General features: G+C 43.9%; 1 long non-coding RNA gene across 1 annotated transcript in view; it reads right to left on the minus strand.

The window, feature by feature from the left end:
• LOC138583127 (uncharacterized) overlaps nucleotides 1-27,168 on the minus strand; it is a 500,026-nt gene that overhangs the window by 156,135 nt on the left and 316,723 nt on the right. Inside the window, exon 2 of the long non-coding RNA XR_011305162.1 lies at nucleotides 16,234-16,383. This is a non-coding gene — a long non-coding RNA (uncharacterized lncRNA). The remainder of the gene's footprint in view (nucleotides 1-16,233; nucleotides 16,384-27,168) is intronic.

Raw genomic sequence — 27,168 nt, forward strand, 5'->3', positions numbered from 1 at the left:
TGCGAATCATTGCGTACTGAAATAGAGGAATTTTTTCAACTAAACGAGGGGTCGGTGAAACGGTGCGTCACGGTATGGGAAACATTTAAGGTGTGGGTTCGGGGTGCAATTATGGCTAAAACCACAGGCTTACTTAAAACAATTAGACAAGAGTTGGACACCACAGAAGCCAAACTCGAGCTCCTGGAGTTTGAATACACCTGTACACATAGTAAGGAGGCCCTTCTAGATATCCACACACCATTGGCAGACTTTAATAAACTTGCTGCAAGGGAGGTACAGTATATGGCTGCCCCGATCCGAGCTCGTAGATACGGGGAAAGTAGTAAAGCAGGGAAACTTGTGGCCCAGATGCTCAAAACCGAACAGTGTCAACCCCCTATAGCAGCCATCCAGTCGCCTAGTGGGGACATAGTACAATGGTGAACAAGAAATCAATGACATGTTTGCTGCATTCTACAAAACATTATACTCTAATAGAGACACCAAAACTAAAGAAGAAATAGCAAGGTACCTGCATGTTATTGATCTCCCGACCTTGACCTCTGATACGCGCATGTTATTGGATACCCCCATAAACTAGATGAAATTACGGAGGCAATAAAAGCGTTAACCTCTGGTAAGGCCCCTGGTCCTGACGGACTCGGTGCCGAAATTTACAAAGAATATCACGACATACTCGCCCCCTTTTACTGACAGTTTGGGAAGAAGCAATGGAATGTGGTATACTACCAGACACCATGCGAGAGGCAGTCATAACTGTTCTGCTTAAACCTCGTAGACCCCCTCATGACATGGGGTCATATAGACCCCTTTCGCTTATTAACACAGATGCGAAGATTTTCGCCAAAATCCTGGCCACCAGACTGCTGCCCTATATGCCCATACTGGTGGATCCCGACCAGGCGGGCTTTGTACCAACAAGGTCTACTGCTCTCAATCTGCGCAGACTCTTCGGAGTTATGGCACATATAGATCCGGCGGCAGACGCGGTGGCGGCCTCCCTTGACGCCGAGAAGGTGTTTGATTCTGTCTCCTGGGTCTATCTGTTTCAGGTCCTTGAGAGATTTGGGTTGGGAAGCTACTTTGTCAACTGTGTTAAGCTATTGTACACCTCCCCGCGAGCGAAAATACTAACTAATCAAACCATGTCGTCCCTGTTTTGTCTGGGTAGAGGCACAAGACAGGGCTGCCCCTTTTCCCCAATCCTTTTTGCGCTTACCATAGAACCCATGACTGAATATGTCCGACAAAACCATGCATGTAGAGGCCTTTGCATGACCGGGAAACCGCAAATCATCTCCCTATATGCGGACGATACCCTATTATACATTAGGAACCCGGAAGTAAACCTAGGGCCAATCATGTCAGAGGTTGAGACGTTCTCCGAATACTCGGGATACAAGATCAACGTATCCAAGTCGGAACTGTGCCCGCTCACGCCCAGTACTAGAGAAATGTCGGATACACACGGATTTAAATGGTCACCTATACATATCCGCTATTTGGGGATCATGGTTTCAAAAGACTGGAGCACACGTCCCGGTGAACTTTTACAATCCCTTACAGCTAAACTACAATCCTGGAATAGGCTCCCCTTATCCCTATATGGGCGAATACCCTTACTTAAGATGACTGTGCTACCCAAACTCCTATATCTCTTTTGCAATATACCGATCTGGCCGGGCAGAGCCTTCTTTAATAAACTCAACACTCTAACCACCACTTTTGTATGGGGAGGGAAGATGCCTAGGTTGAAATGGTCCAAAATGATGGAACCCTTTGAAAAGGGTGGGATTGCAGCCCCAGACTTTGATCTTTATTACTTAACATCTCAGGCACACTTTGCGAGACACTGGTTTGACCCAGAAGACACTGCTCCACACATACCCCTGGAAAGATTTGCAGCTTCCCGTATAGAACTACGAGCGGTCATGTTTGATCTTAAACGAAAAGAGCCATGCAAATATGACCTTGTCAACGCCACTGTACGCGCATGGTCTATGATATACAATAGGCTCGCCCTTACAACCCCGTATGACCCAGAAGTGCCACTATGGAACTTCCCAGGCATAAGCCCCACGTTTGATAAGGCCCTCCAGGGTGCTTGGGACCCACAAAAGCAATTTCGAATGCGAGATATGTTTCCGGAAGGGAAATACTATGCTCTTGACGATTTTATTGGGCCGGTGGGTGGAGATCACCTTAAGCGATTTCAGTTTCATAGAATGAGGGCTGCCTTTGCCGCTAAATGGCCGTCGTTCCCAGAGGAGCCGGCCACACATGAATGTATTGCAGCCATGACAGAACCGGGTGGACATAGTAAAAGTCTGTCTGCGCTCCATAGCCTTGTTCAAACACACTTCAAGTCAATCAATGATATTAAAGGGAACTGGGAACGGGACCTGGGGGTGGAACTGGGTGAAGACACATGGTTGAGATACTGCCAGTTGACCAAACATGTATCCATGAACTCAGAGCTTCGGCTCATTCAGTTTAAGGTTCTTAACCAGCTACACTATACCCCAGCTAACTTAGCTAAATTTGTACAAGGTCACACAGGAAAATGCCCTAAATGCGATGCCCCTAATGCAGACTCTTATCATATGTATTGGGCCTGTCCGCCGGTCACTGCATACTGGGGGGAGGTGGCAGAGATCCTGGAAGACATCCCGGCGATACCTGCCACACCTTCCCCACTGAAATATCTCTTTGGGGATATCGGTAAAGCCGCTACCACCACTAGACGGTTATTTAACTTGGTATGTGTGGTTGCAAAACGTAATATACTGGACTTTTGAAAGACTTGTCAATGATTAACGAACTGGAGGAACAATTTATTATAACATTGCCATCGAGATGCCGTCCCATAGAAATATGGGCACTGTTCGGGCTATATTTATGTAATATGATATCTGATGGAGAAGATAATCTGACGTCGCCACTCTAGTACTGTTATGCAATGAGAAAACGTGCAACCTATACTGTTAATGTGTCTATGTTGTTGTGATCGATGTGCTTCGCCAACTGCCAACCAGTTTAGTACTGTTGTAACTCTCTGAACAAAAATAAAAATTATAAAAAATAAATAAAATAAAATAAAACATGGATGGATTTGCAGGAAAGTTGTGCAAAGTACATTGATAAGTGGCTTCACTACGAGTTTGCCGGTCCGGAAACAAGGGTGCCGTTCAGCTCACCGGCACCCTTGTTTCTGGATCGGCAAACTACGATTCTGTCTGCCATGGCTGCTGTGCCTGACAGGTGTGACCCTGCCAGGCGCTGCGGTCATGGTAGGCAGACTGTTCAAGGAAGCACCGGCACCGTTATTAACGGTGCCGGTGCTTCCGTGTGCACAGTCCCATTTGCCAGCGCTTGATTACCCGGGCCGGCGGACTCGTAATGAGCCGGTGGCACCGGGAAGTTAGGCGCTGGTAAAATATTACGCGTCCAGCGACAACCTGCCGGTAGCACCAGCAGGGTTACCACCGGACCCGTAATGAGGCCCAAGGACTTGAAAACATGGTTTTGCAAATGTGTCCCGGTCTTATGTTTTTAAGAGAGTCATAATGTAGGTATAATTAATAGTGATATACCATTGGGGACTGAGGTATATTGTCTGAGTCATGGCCAAAGACAATGGGGTTAAAGTGGCCATGGCCACCAGCGACTGGCTATGTGATGAAGGTTTTGAAAATCGGGATGGGTTTGAATGGGAAAAATAAATTGTCCATGGCAAAAATTCTGTCCGTGGCCCGAAGTGCTGCACAGGATTGCATCAACAGATTGCTGTGACTATCGCTGCATAGACTCTGAGACAATGCTAATCAGCAGATAATTACCAAGCACACCGAACCAGGTGCCCACGTGGTCACCAGGCCACCCCTTGAAATCATTAACCACCCTTATTTGCAAGCATAGTGGGACAAGACATTAGGATAGGATGCTGGACTCATGTCCACAACCATGCAGCAATGACTGGTCCACAATCCATATGCCTTGAGAAATACTTTAGAGAGTCAAATTATGTGTCGGCTGAGTTCTAACAATAAATATAGCATAAGCAATGGTTTTGAAGACTGCTTCCTTACAACAACAGTCACTTATTGAATAACCGAGTGCGGAGGTGACCAGGGCTCACTCTCTTATGCGAAACCTAACACTTGAAGAAGGAAGGGCACCTTCATAAAAGAACCCCATAACCAGCAGCTGGGTAGTACTAGATGAAGCGTAGTGATCTACCCATTCTACCGCCCTGCAATTACTTGATAATCATGTACTCTGATTTGATTATTGGGGCATGCTGCATGGCCGAACCCTAGGTTTGAATGGGAAGAAATAATTTGCTTGCTGCTACAGCCTGAAGTGCTGTACTGAACGACAACAAACCTGCACGAGGAGCATCAGCAAGGACCTGAAAGCATGGTTTTGCAAATCTGTTTTGTGTTTTATGGTTCCAAAGTGTCCAAATGTAAGCACAGAACATAGTGATATATGTTGGTGCATGGACAAACGGCCTGGCCCTCAGCAAGGTCGAATGTCTACTTTGATTGACTTATTGGGGCATGCCGCATGGCCGAAGCTGTGGGTTTAAATGAGAAAACTAAATCGGCTTAAGACTGGAGCCTGGAGTGCTGGACGGTATTGCAGCAAAGTTGCGGCATGAGGCTGTAGGTTTAAATGGGAAAAAAATATCCGCTTGCGACTATGACCAGAGTGTAGAAAAGTTGTGCGAGGAGCATCGGCAAGGACCTCAAAGGATGCTTTTGGAAATGTATCCTGTTTATGTCCCTTCCTGCCTGCGGCTCCCTCTTAGGTGCAGAGTGCAGAGTGCAGCATGCTTATCCTTCAGTGTTGGAGCGTTTCACAAACATTTCCTGAATTCATTTGCAAAAATCAGCTAACAAAACAAGATCCCCAGCAAAGCTGCAGTGTTTGTTTGGAGCGTCGCCATGGCGATAAGAACGCCAAGAGGAATGCATTCCACCGCAAGAACTGGTCACACAGCACACAAAATACGAAAACCACAACTTCAAGCCCGTGAGTCAGTGAGTACGAGACACTTCACATGCAGCTCGAGACACTGAGTGTAATTTACACAAACCCCATACCTGGTGCATTTGTAAACAAGCGCCGACAAAGCGCCTGAGTCTGGCCAAGCATTCATGTGGTGACGAGATTGTGTTGTGATAAGCTTGGCGTTCAGCCCAGGGCTAGCGATGCTGTGGGGGGGTGAAGGAGCGGGGATACGGGCAATAGGAAGATATAGCTTAGTGCTGATCTGAGTAGTAAAATCACTGTTTCCCCAAGTGGTGCGAAGGAAAAGATCACAAACAGTGTGGACAGGGCTCAAGTGGAGGGTACACGGGGGTGGACGCGTGTACCCTTTATTCCGAGGGTGGACTCAGAACCCCCAGCTAAAATTATTAACAGGCCGGGGATCGAACTGCAGGCCACAGGTTTGCAGGCCGCTCACTTCACCACTGCATTTTATAACCTGATGAAAAATAAAACAATTTAAGGTGAAATGTTCAATTTCGGTACTGCAAGTTCCAGGGAGAAAAATGGTATTGGTTCTTGGAATTGCACACCTTTTAACGTTTTCAAAACCACTCAAGCAGAAAATTATCTTCTCTTGGTTTTGTTGTATGTTGATTTTATGAAAGGCAAACGCCATACGTCCTGTGCAATTTGGGTGGTTATGCAAAGACAATTTAATGAAATGTGTATGTTTCACCTTAATATCCTAATTTCTGGTGACGTCACATTGCATTGCGTTTGTTGTTGAGACCCCCACTTTTATTTTTAGGACTTGACCCCTAGTGTGACATGACAAATATTAACTGACAGGAATAGACTGCTAAGGCCAGCAGAGCACCCCTCCGCAACACAGTTCAGAAAGCACATGGTGCTAAGAAATGACTGCCCGCATTGTGTTAAAGAATAGAGACATTTTATATCAGGCTTATATGCATGGTTGTCAGGGATGTCATTTGGGGGTTGCCAGGGGTTGCAGCTGCGACCCCTGAGGTCTCCCTTGCTATCCTTGTGGCCTCTCTTGCTACCCCTAAAAAAATAAAACGAATATAATATTTTCTTTTTTCATTTTTTTCATTTTTTTTTAAATGTAAGCTTCTGGGCTGTGGACAGCACCATGTGGCTCTTTGTTTCTGGATGGCTGGCTTTCTTGTTCAGGCATCTTTAAAAAATAGGGGGCTACACAAGTTTAACACTTTGAGCAGTGACCCAAAATAAGAAAGAATAGGAATAACAAATATTTGTCTTTCTGGAATTCTACAGAATAATTGCTAGACTCATTAACCGTTTATTTCAGGAACATTTCAGGGGGTGAGTCGCCGATTTAGTCTGTTCTTAAACACCTCAACTCAGCCTTTCGTCCTTCTGAGGTTAATAAATGAGCATCAACACAGTTTGGGTGATATAGTATGTATATCTGTTCTATATAAAGCACTGAAGTGTAAGTGTTATATAAAAACACATTATCATTTGGCCTTGGAACTCTGCTTGAATTTACAGTAATTTGGTAATATGGGCATATACACACTGACATTACCGATACCTATGGTGATCCATTCTTGTGTGAAATGTATATATCATTATATTGATATTGTAACCATATTTTTCGTAGTGTACGTAGTACCAATGCTATGTGATGCCACTTCCTGTTTTGTCAAGGGGTAAAGGGTCATGTTCCATCACTTCCTGTGAGGTCAGAGGCCAAGGGCCGTGTGATGTCTGATGTCACTTCCACTACCCCTGGAATTTTGGTGAAATGACGTCCCTGATGGTTGTCATTGTGCAACTGGGTATAGTGAGCACCGTGGGATAAGGTCACTACTGTAGCAGAGGACATGTACAGGTATTCAGAATTGTGTCATGGAATATGCAAAGCGCTCATTCCATAGTATGGAGACCATTGTGTCATGAAATTTGGCTAGCTGTGTGGCAGAAAGAATAAGCAGGACTCAGCGTATGACAATTGTGTTGCCACAGAACGTAGATAGCAGGGTACCTTGGATATGGTTATTACTGTGATACAGATTATAGACATCATTGTGGCATGAAACATAACCAGCATTAATGCACAAATGGATGCCATAGGATATGGCTATCGCCGTATCTTCGATCATAGACACCTTGGTGTCATGAGATATGCCTGCAATGAGACACCCATTCCAGGAAAAAACAAACAAACGGGTGTCAACGACCAACTAGGGTGGAATAAATCCATCACAAAAATGGAAAAAAATCTATTTTATTTATTCAGTTCATAAAAAAGTTTTTAAAAGATGTATTCTACTACTATTTTGTATTACATTTGTACAAAAAAATGCATATATGCCAAAGCCCAGCCGCATGTGATATGGCTACTAATGCCCGCTAAATGCCTAACTTTCTACATTTAATACAGCCTTCACCACTGTGATGAAACAACTTCTAGGGCACCAGTGCTCCAGGGATGAATATGAGTTTCTAAGCCATCATCCAGCCCCACACCTCTAGTACACCAGCGGGGAGGCGAACAGACTGGAAACCAAGTAAATTCTAAACCTCCTTGTCCAAGTTTGGTAACGTGGACGGACGGCAGGCTTATCTCTGCAAGGTTGTGGATCGTTGGTTAGTTGCAAAACACCAAAACTACAATTAATACCCAATGATAAAAGGGACTGTTCAGTTAAGGTTGTATAAAACCGGTGCAGAATAGCACCGCGTGGCAGTCATGCTGTCTATGCTGCCTGCGTGGCTGTTTTGCTGTTTTTTTGAGCCCTTCAGGAGAAGTGGTGAAGTGTAAAAGCCTGTATAAAAGCCTGTGCTGGCCGTCTGGACAAGGAGCCTTAAGGTAGTAGCATTGAGATCAACTACATGTATCAAGTGTAAAGTGGGCGCTTGTTTTCATAGCCCAAGTGAATATATGAAGACTGCCTTCAAGTGACAAAATCTAGAAAAGAGTCCCCCCCCCCCCCCGCCTCAGTACTGCTCTGTATTTAGAGATAGCATAGGTGGAATTCGCTTTTTTTCTTCATCCACTGTGCAACGGTTGACGACTGCGGGCTGACTGCCTTTGAGTTGACCATTGTTTGGTGTCACTATTACACTGCCATACATTTATCCCTTTTCCAAGATGGCCTATACATTGTGTTCGGGGATGCCAAGTTGTAGCCAAATGTTGGAGAAAATGCTGGCGACTGCGCCCGACGTAGCTCTTACTAGTACAAATAAGGCTGTGCCAGTGCCATCTGCTGTGGGCTCTGAACTAAATTTGGACGAACCATTGGTGACAATAAAAACTTGGGATGCCCCCAAATTACAGTCAATGTCCCCACAGGTTATATTAGGGATGGAGTCGAGGTGCTTTAATTCGGACCTTATTTTGTAAACAAAATCTAACTCAGTATCAGGCAATGTGTTCCTTTCGGCTGCCCTTCCTGAGGACTCACGTTCTTTAGAGGATATAGATTTTGACGAGTTCGTCCTCTCCCAAAACAAATATTTGATCCTGGACACCTCGGTTTTGGCTCCTGTTGTGTCGCGGGAATTGGCAAATCGCCTGTGGCTCTCTTTGGACTCAGAAGCTTTCTGCACTCCAGCTGATGACCGGAGGGAAAGCATTTGTTTGTTTCCCATCCCAAAGACCCCGGTGAATGAATCGTCTCCGAAAGGGGTTCCCTCAGAGGGTTTCTTTGACACCTCAGATACCACGGAGAATGTTAATTATAAAACTGGAAAATTCACCAGTAACTTCACCCAAATGGATCTCATCAACAAGCTTAAACAAATTTGCCTCCCTACCGATGAGGAGCTTATTGATATTTTTTCTTTCCGATTTCTATCTAGGCCTTTACACTCTATGGACAAGGGACATGATATGTTGCATTATGAGATGCAAGAAGTAAGGCAGGTATTGAAGGAACTGTCTGGGAAATGTCATTTATAGAAAGCTTTATTATGGCAACCACAAGGCCTATAAATGTGTCTGCACCTGGTAGGCGTATGAGTAAAGTGGAAACACCTAAATTGGTGGCTACTGTAACAGAAGCTATACAGGTGTTTAAATGTGATTTTAAGATGTATGGAATGGACAAAGTTAAGACTAAGAAAACTCAATCAGGACTTTTTAATAATGGGAAGGAGATTGATGAAGGTTAAAATTTTAGAGGAAGGTTTGACAGGCACTTCAGGCTCGGGTACGAACCTAACGGACAAATATTTTCATGAAATGAAGACATGAAGATAGCAAAAAAAAAAAAAGGAACTCCAGTATTGTTCCATGAATTGGCGTACATTTTTATGCATATTAAAGCAGCGATACTTTGATACTTGCCGGTCGAAAAATAAGCGAGACTAGCTAATGAAAGTGTTACTGGACCAAAATTGGGCAAAGCCACGCTTGGAGTTGAGTTGACTAAAGTTGGAACACGGGTTACTAGTTTGAATAGTAATCCCCTTAAGATTGGTAAAACCAAACAAAAAACCAGTGGCAAACGTCAGACGTTGGTAAAGAATCAAGGTAGCATAACTAATTAATAAACAAACTTGATGTACGACCAGAAAGTTCCTTTAACGTTAGTGTTTTGACAACACACTCTATCTCTGATCGAACCCTCGAACTGCAAAGGTGATGCATGCCCAGCCACCATTGTCAAGGACTGCGCTGAAGCGCTAGCTCCCTTCCTGACAGCCTTTGTAAATGCCTCCTTTGCCACAGGGAAAAAAAACAACTCTCGATCCCACCTCCCCCAACAACTAAAGACCTATAACCACTGTCCCATTACTCCACAAAATACTGGACAAAGCAGCCTACCTGCAGGTTGGGACTCCGTCAATCTGGATTCTGCCCCAGACACGGGACTGAAACCGCCCTGCTTGACCTGAAAAACCAGATGGAAGATGCCAGAGACATGGGCAAACTAGCACTTCTCTTATTTCTTGACCTATCCGCGGCCTTAGACCTCGTAGATCAAGACGTCCTATGCCACCACCTCTCCTCCACTGCCAAATTCTCCCCGGACGCCACAGCATGGATCACCTCCTTCTTACAAGACAGAACCATGCAAGTTTTCTCTGACTTAGCCTCTGCCTCACCAACCATCATAATTTGTGGTGTGCCCCAAGGCTCTTGCCTCTCCCCCACCCACTACAACATCTTCACACGACCGCTCTTCCTCATCCTCGACGCTATGGGCATTTCCTACAGCAACTACACGGACGACACCCAAATCCTCCTCACCCTCACTGGTAACTATGACACTGACTCCTTGACCCTCAACAACCTCTACAACACCATCCAAGCCTGGATGGCAGACAATGGACAATGCCTCAACTCTGACAAGACTGAACTCCTCCTGGTAGGTTCCCCCGACACGCTAAAAAATCTAGACGCCCAATTCAGTCACTTCACCATCGACACCATCAAAATACCTGTCTCAGAATCAGTCAAAACTCTTGGAGTCTACCTGGATTCCAGCCTATTCATGGATAGACAAGTCAACGCAATAGCCTCCGCAGCTGCATATCATGCTAAACTAATCAACGCAGTCAGGCCCTTTCTCTCCAAAGAGAACTGCACAAACATAGCCAGAGCCATCACCGGCTCCAGGTTACACTAGTGCAATGTACTCTTTCTAGGAACCTCCAATAAAAACTTAGAGAGGGTACAAGTCATACAGAATAGTGCTCTCCGAGCAGCCCAAGGCATTGCTAAAAGAGAACACATTTCGGAGGCCAGAAAACTAGCCGACTGGCTCCCAATAAAGGAAAGGATTGTCTTCAAAGCCCTGACACTGACCCACAAGTGTATTCACCTCACTGCTCCGGTCTACCTCTCACAAAGGATCCACCCCGTCTCCTCTACAATGCCAACCAGATCACTGTATACCAACATGCTCTCTGTGCCACTAGTAAAAAGAGCCAGAACAGGCGGATCCAGCTTCCCATATCTCGCATCCACTCACTGGAATGCCCTACCTCCCACAATCCGAGTTGAGGCCTCCCTCATTGCCTTCCGCAAAGCTATGAAAACCACCCTTTTCACATAAGGTCCTTCACATCAGTATGAATACTTAACATATGACCCACTGCATAAGCTGTAATGTAATGACCAATTGCAATATCTGTAACAACCGATTTATGTTTTTGTAGTATTCCTAATTGTCAACGACTGCGACCATTCCTGCACCTTCGTAACTAAGCTCTTGCAAGTAACAGCGCCTCAATGCCCCAGGGATGTTTGTGCGCTATATATATATAAATAAATAAATAGATGAAAGTAATGAATACTGAATTGGAAACCACTGTTAGCAAGGTTAAGAATGGTGTTGGTAAAAGCGAACAGTTAAAAGATAATGACATGAGTGTGGGTGAGACGGCAAGGTTTTTTGGTGGTGACATGATATCATGTCTGGTCAGCTCATCGGTTGTTTCATAGAAAACCAGAGAGACATCTCGGAAAACTGACGTTTTTCCCATTTTTCAAAACTTTGGAAGAAAAACTTCAGATGCTTAACAAAACAACTTTGTCAAAAACTTTAGTGAATCAAAACCTGACTAGCAAACAAACACAAAGGGTGCCATTAGTTTTACCAAAATTGGGGGATAGTATAGATTAGTCAAGCCAGCCAATACCATAAACAAATAACAAGTTGGACCTGAGAAATAACATCCCAGGCCTAATATTGGAGGGTAAATTTAGATGACGAGTTTTTGTTCCCTTAAATCGACAATATATTTTGCCACTCTTTAAAGAATTACCTAATCTCTCATTGAACACATCCGCTGACATTTTATATGCAGAGTTTGTGGATAACGGAAGCATAGATAAGGTCAACATTGGGTTTTCATCTAGGATGATACATAATATTGTTTTAAAAGACATCTTGAAAATTAAGATACTGGACTATGATTTACATGAGGCTGCGGAGGCAACGCAGGGTGAGGTTGGACCCAGTAGTATCTGCGTAATTACTGCTTCATTTTATAGGGAACCCTTATTGATAACAGTAGATGGTACCAAGTCCCAGGATCAACAGTGTGCTCTGGAGGGAACGTGTTCTGGAGTCAACCAAAGGCTGGTATCATATAAATGGGCACCATGGTAAGCACTTTGCAAAATAAAAACAACTTGGTACAACAGTGAAATGATACATCTAGACCTTTAAAGGTTTTTCAAGGAATGCCCGTAGTTTTCAGCACCTGCTAAGTAAAAACGATTTGTGGTCATCATTTAATGTGATCTGTCTACAGGAGATGTGGATTATTGATAAACATTTGCTGGATGGCTTTGAGGTATACCATGCCCCTGTTAGGGGGCTACAGGGTCACCCAGTGGGGGTCCTGCTATGTGCAATTAAGTCCCATAAAGATATAACACTTGATACCTTGTTAGACGAAAACTCAAATATTTTGTTAGTGAAATTTAAGTGGAGGGACCATGTAAACCAAAGTTACAGATACCTTGTGATTGTTAATGTTTATTTTAATCCTTCAGGAAATTAAACCCATATTATTATGGGTGATTTTACCAGTGATTGTCTAGATTCGAACTTAGAGAGCTCTAACAGTAGGAGCAAGCATCTACCTGAAGCTAGGTTTAGGGGCTCAAGGTTTAGGGAGGTTTGAGTGATTGGAGTCTAACGTTGGTCAATGGTAACATACTTGGTGACCTCCCTCCGGCTCCAATATGGACCGACGGTGCTACTTTTTCAACCTTGGGCTATATTTGTATTTCTCAAGATCTCTTTACTCGTTGTGTGACAATGCAGGTTGATGAGTTCCTTAAAGGCAGTGACCATAGACCCCTTATTTTGACTATGGATTGGTATTTAGGTCCGATAGATCATGGCTCCTCCCCTCTATGAGTAGAGGTGGTGGAGCAGAAACACGCTCTCCTCTGGAAGCCACCCGCATCAGTGAGATATAATAATGCCATGGAAAATTACCTTATTCGAGATGGGTTTGTTTCCCTGCATCCTGATGAATATGCAGCTTTTTTGGCAAACAATTTGAAGGGTTTTTCAATACTTTGTATTGATCGAAGAAATACTCTGAGTAAGTCCTACACTCATATGTTTGACAGACAGACTCGGAACAAGAAGAACGTGTTGCGAAAATGCTGTTAGGCTATTAAAAAAGGACGGCTTCCAAAGTATTCCAATTATTAAGAAACTCAAGCAACAATATAAAATTGGTGCAAGGCACATGGAACATACAGTGATGCAGAGAAAATGGTTGGCATCTTATGTAGGTAAGCAATAGATTTTTGGTCATTGATTAAGAATCCTTTGACTCAGACCACTCTCCAGCTACAACCTATCCCCACAGGTGTATGGAAAGAGCATTTTACTTCCTTGTACACAAAAAATTCCAACTGTGGACGTGCTCCTAGTGTTTGTCCTGTCGAGGAAGATTTGATATGTTGGGATGGTTTGACTATTGATCTATTGTCAATTATGATTGCTATTTGCTCTGGTAAATCGTTGAAGGCACATGTGCCCAATGGATTGTCCAATGCTTCTTTTAAATCGGCTCCAGATCTATGGGCAAACATTTTATACAATTTGTTTTTAAAGGCCAGGCACTTGCAGATTATTCCCATGACATGGAAGGAAGCTACTGTTGTTCTTATTTTTAAAAAAGGAAACCGGTTAGATCCGAATAATTATAGGCTGATTTCACTTTTAGACAACTCATAACATTTTTAGTGTTTTTTTTTTTATTTAAAGAACTCCAGATCTGGGTGAAAGCGGTGAACATTATTGATCCTTTTCAATCTGGTTTTAAAATGGGTGTCAACACGACTTAAAATTTCCTTATTTTGCAGCTACTTTTTAAGCAGGCTAAAGGCTCAAATAGGACACTGTACTTGGCCTTCCTGTACGTATGTAAGGCCTTCGATTGTGTTTGTAGAACTACCCTATAGAAGTAAATATATGATTAGCGATGTCTGAGGGGTTTACTCGATTTATTGATTGCTATACATTCTGAAAATAGGCAGAGGGTACGCCTGCATCAGGCAGGCTCCTACTCTGAATGGGTCCCTCTTAATCGAGGGCTGCGCCCAGGCTGCGTATTTGGCACTCATGTACATTTTGGTCCATAGATCTGGTATATGGGCTCAACAAACCTGCCTTGTGAAGACAACATTCTTGAAAGACTTATGAATCATTGTAAACAGTGATCCAGGCTTCCGAGTGGTGCACGATGGAGCTAGGAATTGGCTTAGGTCTTTGGCATAGTTCATATACCTCATCCCATGAGAGGAGGTCAGGGGATAGAAATACTCAGACAAGTGGTGGCACCTCATATAATACACTTGGGAATGATTCCGCAGAAAAGCTGTAGGACTTTCCAGGCTGAGATCATGTTGATAATTAGTTCGAACATTTGATCAATCAACTCAAGATATGTCATATTTTCCAGTTGCAAACAGAAATATTTTTTTTCCTCTGAACTTCTGATGTATTTGTGGTGTTATTTATGATTCATTTGTATGCTTAGCTGCTTTATCTTTTGCCCCTTAATGTGTATTTCCATTGTCTCTTACGAATTTCTACTCATCTTTTCTTTTTGTAATCCTTCCCCATTGGGGTTTATTTCTGATTTTACTTATGGCAAATGATAGAATTATGAGCCCTGAAAAGATGGCTGCAATGTATTGCGATTCTTCTTCTTTAGTTGAATCCTGCTTGTTGCGTTTTATAGGAAGGGCCCCTTTTATACTACATTCATATATTAAATGGTATGCCAATTTGGGGGATCTTTGCCAGCAATAGATAAATAAATTCAAATGTAAAGCAATTTGATTACATTTAAATATGTAATCAAATTAACCAATGCAGGTTGTGATTTTTCACTGCTCATTAAGATACTGCTACATTTTTTGAAAATAACAATTTTCTTCCAAAATGTCTTCCCCTTTGTTGTCATTTTGCAGTTTTCAAAGGACTTTGTAAATTCTTTTCACAATACAGACAGGACCTTAAGGTGAGTATATTATAGAAGTCTAAACAGTGTGACATAGTTACGTCATAGGTCAGGCTTCAGCACCCTTTAACTTTCCTGCTGTTTTGGATTAAAACTCTCCCCAGCCCCAGCTAGCAGATTGAATGGTGAGGGACCATGGGGGTTGCGGTGCTGAACCTAGCAAAGGCTCAAGCTCCAGGCCCCTCTCAAAGGTGGTGGACATTGTGGATAACTGCTGATCATAGTTAGTTGCCAGGGTACCACGTGCAACGTACTGAGGGCAAAACGTGTTGAAATAGCCGGCAATTCAACCACCTTGTACGCTGCATGTAGTGGAGGGACTGGGTAAATTGTTTCCACCTTTCGCATTGCTCCCAGAGTGCCGAACAGCTGCTTGACGTAGGGAACACTTGGGTTTCATGTTTAAGTAGCTCGTTATACCATTGAGTTGAATACTTCAATATGGGAAATATTGGCTGCGGTTGAAACACATGTTATATGTAGATGAACCCAGGCGATGCCTGGGTTGTTTTTTCACACGTTCAAGGGCCCATTGCTGCTACTGTGCATCACAAAAGTATGTTCATATATGAAACCTCTTGGATTACTCGTCAAGGATAAAGTAGAATTTATATTTGTGAGAGATTTGTTTTCGATGCAATATACATGTACGTGTTTTCCAAACTCAACTAAAACAGGAAGTAAGGGAATAGAAGGCGGCGGAAAACTGCAAGTATGGGAGCTGCCATTAGAAAGGCCTACACTGATAGGCGAGTGTGCCTAAAGTGAGGAATAACAAAAATGCACAAGGTCTGCACTCCTATTGGTCTGCGATTCCATGGAGATGCTCAAGGTAACTTCAAGAGATGCTGGGCGTCCCAGCACCATTGCTTTCTATGCAATGCAACAGATCTTGGAAAGTGATCCTAAGTGAATTGGGAGCCAATAAAGCCACATAGACATGTAGGCAATGTGCTCGAACATGTGCACACCTGAAATTAAACCTGCAGCGGAATACAACGCAGTCTTGACATGGGTATGATTGGAAAGAAGGAAAGGCTTTGAAAGTGGCTTTAATCTGTTCAGTCAAGAAGCAACTAAAAGGTTGGACGGAGGTACAAAAGCCCAAAAGAGGGGAAAACGTTGGATGTCAACTGAGGAAAACAGGAATGTGGCATTTCTAACTCAAACTGCATGCACATACCAACTCCATTTCGAACAAAGGCAATAGCTTTGAAAGGAAAGGAGACTGACCTTTTCCCATGCAGCTGTGTCCAACGCCAGTCCAAGCCGGTTCTTTCTGTCTTAAACTGGAGACCCTGTCAGCAGCCTCAAGGTCTCCACCATGGTCCAACAGTACATGGGTGTCCATGCTGCCAGGTTATGCGGATACAGCAGACAGATCTACAGAAGCGAGGAGGAGAAAGAGGTAACACTTGAGAACTCATCCGAGGCAGAGACACAGTGACTGACTGCAACAAAAACAAACATTGCCACGTATGTTTCAAAGTCATATCATGTTGTTATGATCTCAGTGAAACTGCCAAATAAAATTCCCAGCTCAACTTCAACGCACACTAATCATTCTATGTAACCCTTATTTAATTCAGAAAGCCACGTCTGTGTCTGCAGTCGTCTACACGTCATTTTAGTCATTTTAGGGATGGTCTCAACGTCAGGTCATGGAAGGCCTATCAGTCCTGGGTTTATGATCCCATTAACACACCTTTCCAAAAATATGTTAATATCACATACCATGTAGGTACATAGTGGGCGGCATAAACACAAATCCCAATAGATTCCACCCAGTGTTTACATGTCCATACAAAGAAAGACTCCATATGGATCCCAGCATCTCCACCAGCATGCCGCCAGAAATACAAGCTGATTTGCAGTACAAATCAGCTGGGGGAATGTGAGGGGTCAGCAAAGTAAGGCGGACAACTGTTTGATGATTGGTTAACATGTGCCATGTTATTAAAGAATAAATAAAGACAAATACCTCACTGTCCCCACTCTGCTGAGTATTTCCCTACCTAACCAAAGCTAAAGGGAAACACTAACACAGGATGTCTGGCCCTCACACTAAACCACAAATGCACAAAGAAAATATATAGCAATTCAAATAATATCAACAATATTCAAAGTTTCTTGATAACCTTTTAATCGCCTGGGTTAATTCTGGTCCAATATTCAAATAAGGAACTCCTTTCATATCAGTTCTTGATGTTTCAATGTCAAAATCAAGTCTTGTTAACCAAAGTTCCAACAATAGCACATTTGTTCTCATTGGTGCAATATGGGCTTTCAGCTTGCTCAGAACAGCACCAATGGTATGCCCAGCCACGATGCATTGCCACCAGCAATCCAAGATGATTTGGCACACTTCAAAAGACATGCAACTTCCATGACTATCAATGAAACACAGTTCTTGGTTAACAGTTAGAATGTCATTTGCTACAAGATTAGGATTCACAGTAGGTATATGCGTCAGGATGACTTCACAGTGCTGCTGCTTCTACTTCAACAGCTTCACTTCTACTCAACTTAACCATGAGCACAATCTCCTTTGATTCATAGTACTCCAGTTTGTTGAAGCCACTGACTGCTACCACAGCTTCAGTAGTTTGGACCTCAAGACAGTTTTGCCAAGATTCACTCTCAAGTACTTTAACCCTTTTAAGTAGGCAAGGCACTCTTCCTCTGAATAGCTCTCTTCAAATGAGGCATCATCTTTGCCTCTCTTATCGGTATGCCACAACAACTTCAAATAATGTTCATCAACAGCAAGTTTCCCTTTCCCAACGTTGCCTTCACCTCTCTGCCAACTGTTAGCCCAGTAATTACCCAGAAGCCTTGGTGCCTCTCCCTTGGCTTTAGTTAATGTTTGCACACTGGTATCTTAGGCAATGTTGAATTGTTATTGAGTTCACAGTAATAGATGGACTGCTTTTTGGGTCTGAGAAATGCTGCTTTCAATATTAGTATGGGGGACTCTTGGCTTGGTCAATGCTTGCTCTTCTCATCAAGTGTGGATACAGTGTTTAACTGTGTAACTTCTAGTATAGGAAATGTATGCCTGCGTGAAAGTAAAGGATATAGTTTGCAGTGTTTGCTGTTCACGTGAGTAAAAGGAATTACCCAAGACACGAGAGTGATACTTTTCCATTGTTCCCTTATTAGAGCTTCAACTAACGACTTCAGCTGCTTCTGACTACACGCAAGTAAATAGGAAACTGGATACTATTGCTGGCAGTGCTCACGCAAGGAATCAGAACGCCAGGTTTACTCACTGGCTTCTGGGAACCTTGTTTTACAGATTTCACTGCTTCCACGACTTCGGCCACAACCTCTACTGCTTCTGGCTTCTTTAAGGAGCCCTCTTCCTCCTGCGACCCACAGCTTTGCCCTGTCTAAATGCAGCTACTGTACCAATACAGCGAGCATATGGAAGAAGGTAACCATTAGGACTACTATCGAATGTACCCTCGAGTTGATGACAGCCTACAGGAACTCCCTGAAGGAATATGAGAAAGAGCTAAGAAGATGAACGGATGACGTCATAAGAAAGTGTGGTCGACGTCCCGAGTTACTGAGTGAAGATGATATATGGATGTTAGAGGAAAATGACGAAGTAAAGAATCGAGTGACCTAGCTAGTGGAGCTGCGTTGAGAGGCTGTGTGACCTGAAGTTAAGATCCTAAAACTTGAGGTCAGCTATCTACTCTAAAGAGAACAAGTGTGTGGAGGATTAATCCTCTCACGTTACGGTACAAGACAGAACACAAAGGACGCTAAATTGAGTTTGTTTAAAGCATTTAAAAGATGCAGAATGAACAGAATCATGGTCTCCTGTCATGTGAGCCGAGGCTGAAAATAGGGCTTGAACTTTGAGTTCCAGATGCGATAATGAGGGCACTCACTGCCATGCATTCCCAGGGTGAGAATACTCTGTGAGGCCAAGTACAAAGACAATTTCATGAGAGAAGGCATGGGCGATGAGAGATGCTGGGCTAATTGAGAGGTGAGGTAACTTCATGTTCTATCTCCCTGGACCTGGATCTTGGCTTATGTGCTGCTACGTTAATCAAATGTCCCACACATGGCACAAGCATGCCAACCAATTGTATTAGTCCGTATAATGTAGGACTTTATAGCTTATGAGACCAATGAAACACTATGTATCTGATGTTTCTGAAATGACATGTTTGAAGAGATATAAGTTGTCCACCTGATATCGGACAGCCAATAACAATCCTAGCTCCTATGTGATTGTATATCTAGATGCTTCCCTTAACCAATCCCAACCCTTGATAGGTTGTTACTATGCCACGTGGTATAACGTTACTCAGACACATAATGAAGCATAGGAATTGTATATTTTGAGGAAATCACTGAGAGACTGAGCGTACACCTGTTGAGGCTCGTTGTAACCTCCTAATCCTAATCATTGTTAATAAAACAGTAATTTGCCATCTACTTGAGTCTGTCCAGTTATTTAGATTCAGAATTATTCTGGTGTAATCCCATCCATCTATAAATGGACGTTCCATGGGCCATAATCTCAGCTTGACAACAGCTCCTCGTCTCGGTCTCCAACACCTTCTTTGCACATCAACCACGGCAATCAGACTTACATGGGTAAAAACAGCCGCACTGTGCAGCCTCTGTACTTCAGAGTTTGGGGGAACAGGACCCTCTCAGAACAAGCAGGTGACATCTGCTGCATCCACATGTAGGCATCCATCTGGTTCTCCCACTTCCGTTTGATTTGCCAGCTTTGTGCCTTCTTCTTTCTGTTTCTAGTGCTACAACACGCACTCCATGTGATCCTCCCACAGTACACCACCCCCAGAGTCAGGATCAGGCAGCGTCTGGCTTTTGCTGGCCACATGAGAAGGGTATCAGACCAGGTTTCTGTGAGGAATCAAACTGATTCATCACAGGGACACAGAAGCAGACTTTGCAATCTGTCCCCCAGCTCCATGCTGCAAAAGCATGCAAATGACATGGACAGTGATTTACTAACGGACCTCTTATCCTGTTTAATGGGATATTTAAAATGACTTCTTTTATGGGATATTAAAAATGCAATTCCTAATTCTGGTAACACCAGTTACATTGGGCACGGAAATTGTTTGGGCACTGACATTTTGTTATCGTTTGAAAAAATGTATTTTTATGATTTTAGGCTAAACACTTCATTGTCTTGTGCCACAAATCGAAATACCTCTACTGTGATGTAAATATGCATAAAAAAAGCAACTGCATGTTGTTACTTCTAGTACTAGTTGCTACAATCCGGTCTCACCTGGACACTATGTGTCAAGCCTACACTGTTACCTGGAGCTATGAATACATCAAACAGAGAAAAATAAAAGATGTTGCAGGAAACTAAAATTAGCAACATCATTGTATAGCATCACTATTTCTCAAAAGCAAGTCAGTCACAGGTTTAAATATGTCAATAAATGGAACAAACAAGTCACATAGGTCAAATATACTTTATTCTGGTCAGAGTGGGTAATGGAATAAACACCTATATATTCTTGGGGTTCTCTTTAAATGGAAGATGTGTGCTTTACTCAGAACAATCCAAGCAATAGGTGTAGGAAAAAGATAAACCTTAGTGGCTTAGTATGGCCCTGTCTGCCAGAGACACAGGTCAAGATCAGACTGTCTGTATTATCTACCACTCACAGTTCCGGGGTATAGAAATGTGCACGTTTCTTTTTTATTGTCCCAGGTTTTTAGGGCCACACTTGCTTCTTGGCAAACTAAACCCAATCTTCGGATTGATGCCCTCACCATGCTCCTCTGCAGTCTAAACACAGTCTCATGGTTATGGCACACTCTGAGGGCCTCATTACAAGTATGGTGTTCAGTGATAAAACCGATGGCAAATCCGTTCCCACCAACTTTACCACTATGCCGAATAATGAGGTCGGGCCTGGCATGGAGGATTTACCTCCAGGAAAATCCTGGGAGGTAAATTCTGCCTTTCACTGCTGAGAAATCTGCAGCATCAGTGGACTTACTGCGGCAGAAATCCCACAGCGGTAATTACTTTAAAAAAAAAAGAAAAAGGCCCATTGAGTTCAATGGACTCAAAATAAATGGGGATTTACACCATGACCATAATTTGTCATCTGGCAGTAATTCCGCCGGAACAAGTGGCAGTAATAGTAATTCAGTTGGACGGTATTCTGGCAGCTATACCACCGGGATAGCGCCCAACTCATAATGAGGCACTGCTAATTGACACTTCAAACACAGTCTGACCATTATAGCGCCCAGCTTGCATCATGTAAACTCCCAGTGATATAATCCCGGGATCATGTAAAGCGATACGACGACCAGAGCACTTCATGACAGTTTGAGCACTAGTGTCCAGCTCACTTTGGATATAGCACCCAGAATACAATTTAAAAATCTCAAGGATGCAGTGCCCAGCTCACTTCATATAAACTACCAGGGATATAGGGTTATTGTACCCAAGATGACTTCTTGACATTCTCAGGTATAAAAGTGGCAAGTACACTTCCACGATTAGTGTGCCGTGCCCACTTCTTGACAGTTTCAGAGCATTGCTGTCCAGCTCACCGTGCCATTAGGGATAGAGCGCTCTGCTTGCTCTCACAACCTGACCCCAGATCCCCTTGTCCTCTGGTCAGGTTTATCTCTCCTTGGGTAAGGCTCCGGGTGCAGCCTTTCCTCAGGACACGCATTTCCCACAGGTTCCGGTGGATGTGTAGCTCTACCACGCCTCTGAGAGGTCTCTAGCTTTCACCTGTAGTTCCTCGCCGCACTCCTCCTCTGGCCTCTCAGCTCCAGCTAGCACCAGCAATCGGCATCCGCCCTCTGGGAGCAAGGGGTTCTCCCTAGTGCGTCTCTCCATCCCCCTTCCTGTCTTTTTCCTCGCTCTACTATACTTTCAGAACTGACACGCGTGGTCCTGTTTGACTGAGGCTTATCTAGTGATCTGTGTGCTTACAGTTCAATAACTAGGCTTCACATTGGGTACCCTCCATTAGACTTCTTCAGTTGCCGAATGATGTATTGGGTAAGGTGTGCCCTGAAGCTTTGGCTTGCACCGCCAAGGCTTTAATGGAAAAAGTGGACATTTTGGGGTGCGGTGGACCTCCTCCCAGCAGGACTGCCAGCTTTGGCAGTCCAGCGAGTGCCAGAGCTGTGCTTATATGCATGCTCTCTGATGTCAAATGGTGAGTGGGATTGTGTGTGGAAGTACTGAGGTTTGGGCTGGGAGTCAGCTTTGAGACACGGCTTCTTATATCCCTGTAGACACTGCTCACCATACAGACCCCTAAGTGAAGGCTTTGATTTCTCCCCGGGAGGCAGCGAGATGAATTGTCCATGCAGTTCCAAATTCCTCTAAGCTGGGTCGGGAATCAAGTGCTTTCTAGAAGTTAGCCGCAGCTTCGGGCGGGCACTTCGGGTTTCCAGGCCTGGTTCTGAATATCAGGCGAGGAACGGTGAGGTACACAGGCAAGCCAGATAGGCCCTCTCTAGTCTTGAGTGGAAGGTCAGGGAGTTGGGACGAGCATGCAATCTACTTTTTATTAGCAAATGACCATCTGTCCGATTCCTTGTCAGGGAGGTCAAGTTACGCCAAAGGTGCACATCTTTGTGGCACCCAAGCGTGACAATTTACACATAAATGGAGCTACATGATTTGGGGATTTTCAAACCACTTTAAGTTGCCAATCCTAGCTTGTACGTAAACGGGCTACACTTTTTTCCAGAATCGAACAATGACTCACTTCATAACATAGTTGGTGGGTGGCCTACTAACAAACATGCCTTATGTCCTTGCACAACCAACATGGCTGCATTCTAACCGTATGTGGACTAGCCGAGACTAGTAGGCCCTGGTAGGTGGTCACCCACTAGGGAGGAGACCTGATTATGTCCCTGGAGCATATACACTACTCATGTGTGATTCATACCTGCTCCACGGAGGTGGTTCCGAGGATATGTATGCCAGAAGCACTTAGTCACCGGCCTTCCTTCACATAACAGCGTTTCTGAAGACAATGTAACGTTCTATGTAAACTTCTAAAATGTACTTTTGGAAACAAATATCAAAACGTTCGACGCAGACCCATAGGCTAACTACAGCAATCTATGCTCCAAATAGATCTTGTGCGCTTGTAAGAAATGCAGCGTGTATGCTGCGGATTTTGTGCGTCAGAACACCTAGGAAACATTGAGGCATAAACTAGCACTTGGAAAATTGTGTGAACACATCTCCAGGCATATTTAAAAGTTCAAACATGGCAGGCTGATATGAGGCACCCTGCACAAAAAAATAACAGAACATGTTTCGCCTTGTTAGAAGTGTGAATTATAGCAACAGGGACAAGGTTCATTCCATAACAAGGAACACATGGGGACTGAGCCAAACATACAGAAATCGCCTTTAAGTGCAGATCCAAGGTTGGGTGCAGATTAGTGAATTATCGAAGGGTCCAATTTGGGAGAATAGTTTTTCTCTTGAAAGGACCGCGGAGCCCACCCAGGAAGCCGGAGCTTGCCGTTACAAGCAGTACCACATCCAAGATGTGAGCGACCTCAGGAAATGGACGTGTCTGTGATATCACTTCCGGTTCACATTTCCACTTCCTGAATAAAGACTTGCGGCTCAATCTCTGGTTTGTGGCAATACTTTCGGTTTTTCCTGGAGTGTCTCGCTGGATTTTCCTCCTGTTTTCCTTTGCTCTTGCTGCTCCCTTGCCACCTTATATACTGGGGCTCCTACCTTATATTTTCGCCTTTCCCATTCCCACTCATCTTCCAGTCACCCCCCTCCTTTCTGCTGCTGCCTACGCCTCCTGTCTTCTAAGTCGCCCTCCAGCACCCACTTGCAGCTGTCTCTTGCTGCTTCTCCTATGATGTCTCGAGAGGCTTACTGATGTTAGAGAAGTACCCAACCAGCTCCTCTGTTGTAAGTGCTGAGACACTGCCTGCCCTCCATTCCTGCAGTTTCCAAAGGTTTTGTCTTACTGTCCATCAGGTGACCTTGGCTCCTGTATTCGCTGGGCTGTCCTTACCTTCCAGAGACAACATCGAGAAAACAATTCAGAGTGTAATTGGGTTGAACTTCCTAACTTTAAGGGACCAGGTTCAGGTCCTCTAACTAGAAGTTCCCAAAAATGTGTTGGTTTTTGGCAGTGTTGGTATCGGTTGGATTCCCAGATCATTTAAGCTGCTGACGCATGTTCCTCAGAACTCCTACATACTAAAGACTCCTCCAAATTCTCTCCAACTCAGCGGGCGATCCCCATAGTTTCCTGTTCTTAGAAGAAAGTGTACCTTAGAATGTTGCGTCACTACAACCACCAGACAATTGCAGTTGTCCATCGCCAGGTGTGAGTGGTCCATCCAGGCCAGGTTTTAGTTGCGGCTTCCAATGTTGCCATTGGTATCAATGAATGGCAAAGTGGTGTATTAATAGGTGGCTGCTAGGATTGTCTGGATTAAGGACCTAAAAGAGAAACTCTCTGAGTATCCTGTGTCCGTATGCCTGCCAAATACTAAAACTCACGGTATTCCTGACAAGGGGCCTTTGACCTCTTTGCTCATACATTGTAGTTAGTATGTTCCTAAAAGTTAGGTTTTAACCATTGTAAACATGATCAAACTTGCCCAATCATTGCATAGAGAAAAACAAGCTGCACCAATCAGCATGTGACAAAAGGGCAGAACAAGAAAAGCTAAAATGAGAGGGTCTCCATCATTGCCAGTGCGAAGAGGTCCCAGCAACAACGTCAAAGAGCAACCATGCTGTCTTATTACAAGCTCATGTATTTTGCACATTTGCAACCCGGCCCAATATGGAGACATTCTCCTCCACTATCGCCTCCCTATCAGAATACCGCTATGAATGAGCTGCATACTAAACTTCATCTTTGAATATCCTCTCTTCCACTGTAATGAACTGTGTCATCACAATCTTGTGCTAATTCCGCTGTCTTATTGTTTGATTTGTTTCCTTCCTTTTTGTTTTGTTACTGTTATTGAGCAATATTGAATAAAAATGTATATCTTGAAAAAAAAGAATTTGTCGTGAGCAGTTTGTCTATGCTATGCATTTTTAGCAATCTCGTAAAACAGATTTTTTACATTATGGTTTCTTTTTACGACCAAGAGATACCACACTTTAGGTTCAATGTATAATCACTGAACACACATACAACAAAACTTGAAATTCATATGTATTAGTAGTGCTTTACTGTCATCTAGATCATATCTAAGGAATCCAAATGTTGGCAGGTGATAGGTGGACTGAGGACAAGCAAAAAAAGGTATGTTTCCAGGACCACCCATTGTGGTTAGGTGGAAAGACCAGAAGTAAAAGCTTGAACATGTTTTACGTGATGCCGGGTTGTAGATCCAAGCTGTTTTTCTTGGGAGGATAGCTCAGGGGCAACGTGCTCTACTTGGAAGCAGGACGACACTGAGCAACACAGGTTTGATCCCCGGATCCATGCTTAGAAACCTCTGGGTATTAAGCGCGTTATAAATAACCAATCATATCATTTGTAGTTCGCTCAATATAAAGAACATGGGCTATAATCATGGACCAAATGGACAGCTCAATGAAACACTGATATTTCCCTTTGTCTAAACACAAACAGTCCCGTCTTTAGTTAAATGCTGTTTACTTATAATACTCATGCAGGGAAATGTGTGAGTTTTGGAGTGCCACCACGTCTGCCATATAAAAGGTTTTCTTTGCAGAGATGCAAAGTGATTTACCCACAATGACATATGCGCCAGATGTTGCCCAGACCTACCAGCCTTTCCATAAGGTCGAACCAGCCTCCAGCTAAAAAAGAGAAAGACAGTGGATAATGGACAGTAGTAGATGGCGGGGGCGTGGCTTTGTCCTCCCAGCCAATAGGGAGGCTCGGAGCGGATGCCTAACTATACAGTAATAACGCAGTAATAACGCCACTCTGAGCCTCCTCATGGCTCCTCATGGCTAGGGGCTGCCATCTCCCACACCAGGGAACAAGGAAAGTACCCCCCTCCCACATCTCCCATCGCCGTTTGCCACAGTTTTCCCTCCCACCCCATTTACCTTCTGCTATTTGGTCCTTTTCGGGAGCAGATGCACCGGGAACACTTCTGTCCCGGGCACGTCCGCTCCTGATCTGTGACACGCCGCCATGGAAATGGAGAAGGGACTACATGCAGTCCCTTCTCCCATTCTATGGCAGCCATTTTTCTTCTTTTTAAAAAAAATCTTTTTAATGGCCATCATGGGAAGGGAGAAGGGGCTTTGCTTGGGCCTGTTATGTCGTCTGAGGGTTCATTGCTTGAGTAACTCACTTCTGACCAGATGAACTGGTTTGGTATTTATACATGCTACTTGGCTTTTAGAGTCAGCATGAATCACCAGGCTGTTCTCCACATTACATGAGAGCACCATTCAGTGTGCGGGCGTCCCTCGTGCAACAAACACATGAGGCCTTTGGGAACAAGCAGCATCCCTGCTCCTAACTGGTGGCAGCCATAGATTTAAAAACTCGTAAGCTAGTTGCTGCAGATATGTATTAACTGACATGTCCAGGTTTCTCGGTTTTGACATATAAGGGAACTGGGGTGTAGGGAGATCTAGAGATTTTCTCCAGGCATGTAAAGTGTGGTCAAGCCAAGATCCAAGGGTAACTTGGAACATGGTCACCAACCTAGTGACTAGTACACGTCTCCACACGAACAAATGATTGCTGGCAGATATGGGGTGACAAGAGTTGTTCTGACAATGTGGTGCCACTGTAAGACTGGTAGCACTGGGGCAGAGTCAGTCACATGCTTTCCCGAAAGTCACTAAATGGACCCTAAATGTGCTCTTTTTCTATATAGTACAGCCAGAAACACTGCCTAAAAAGTGATAATTGATGAATAAGTGCAGTGGGTGAGTGGTATGGAAACACTTCTAAGCATGTTTGCTGTTCGGGGTTAGTCAAGATGTTTTGCTTCATTTCAGAATGAAAGACACTGCACACAATTGTGATCAATTGTATCGGACCATATGCTTGTCACCAGCTTCCCGAAGGCTCTTAATAGGTCAATGAACGTTTTGCATTATGTAAAACCCGCCTCACATACACATGAGCTGCTGGATCTAGACACTTTCAAGCAGGCCACAACCCCAGGGTCTGC

This window comes from Ambystoma mexicanum, chromosome 3q (genome assembly GCF_040938575.1).
Source record: "Ambystoma mexicanum isolate Mex_15411 chromosome 3q, UKY_AmexF1_1, whole genome shotgun sequence".
NCBI classification, from domain to species: Eukaryota; Metazoa; Chordata; class Amphibia; order Caudata; family Ambystomatidae; genus Ambystoma; species Ambystoma mexicanum.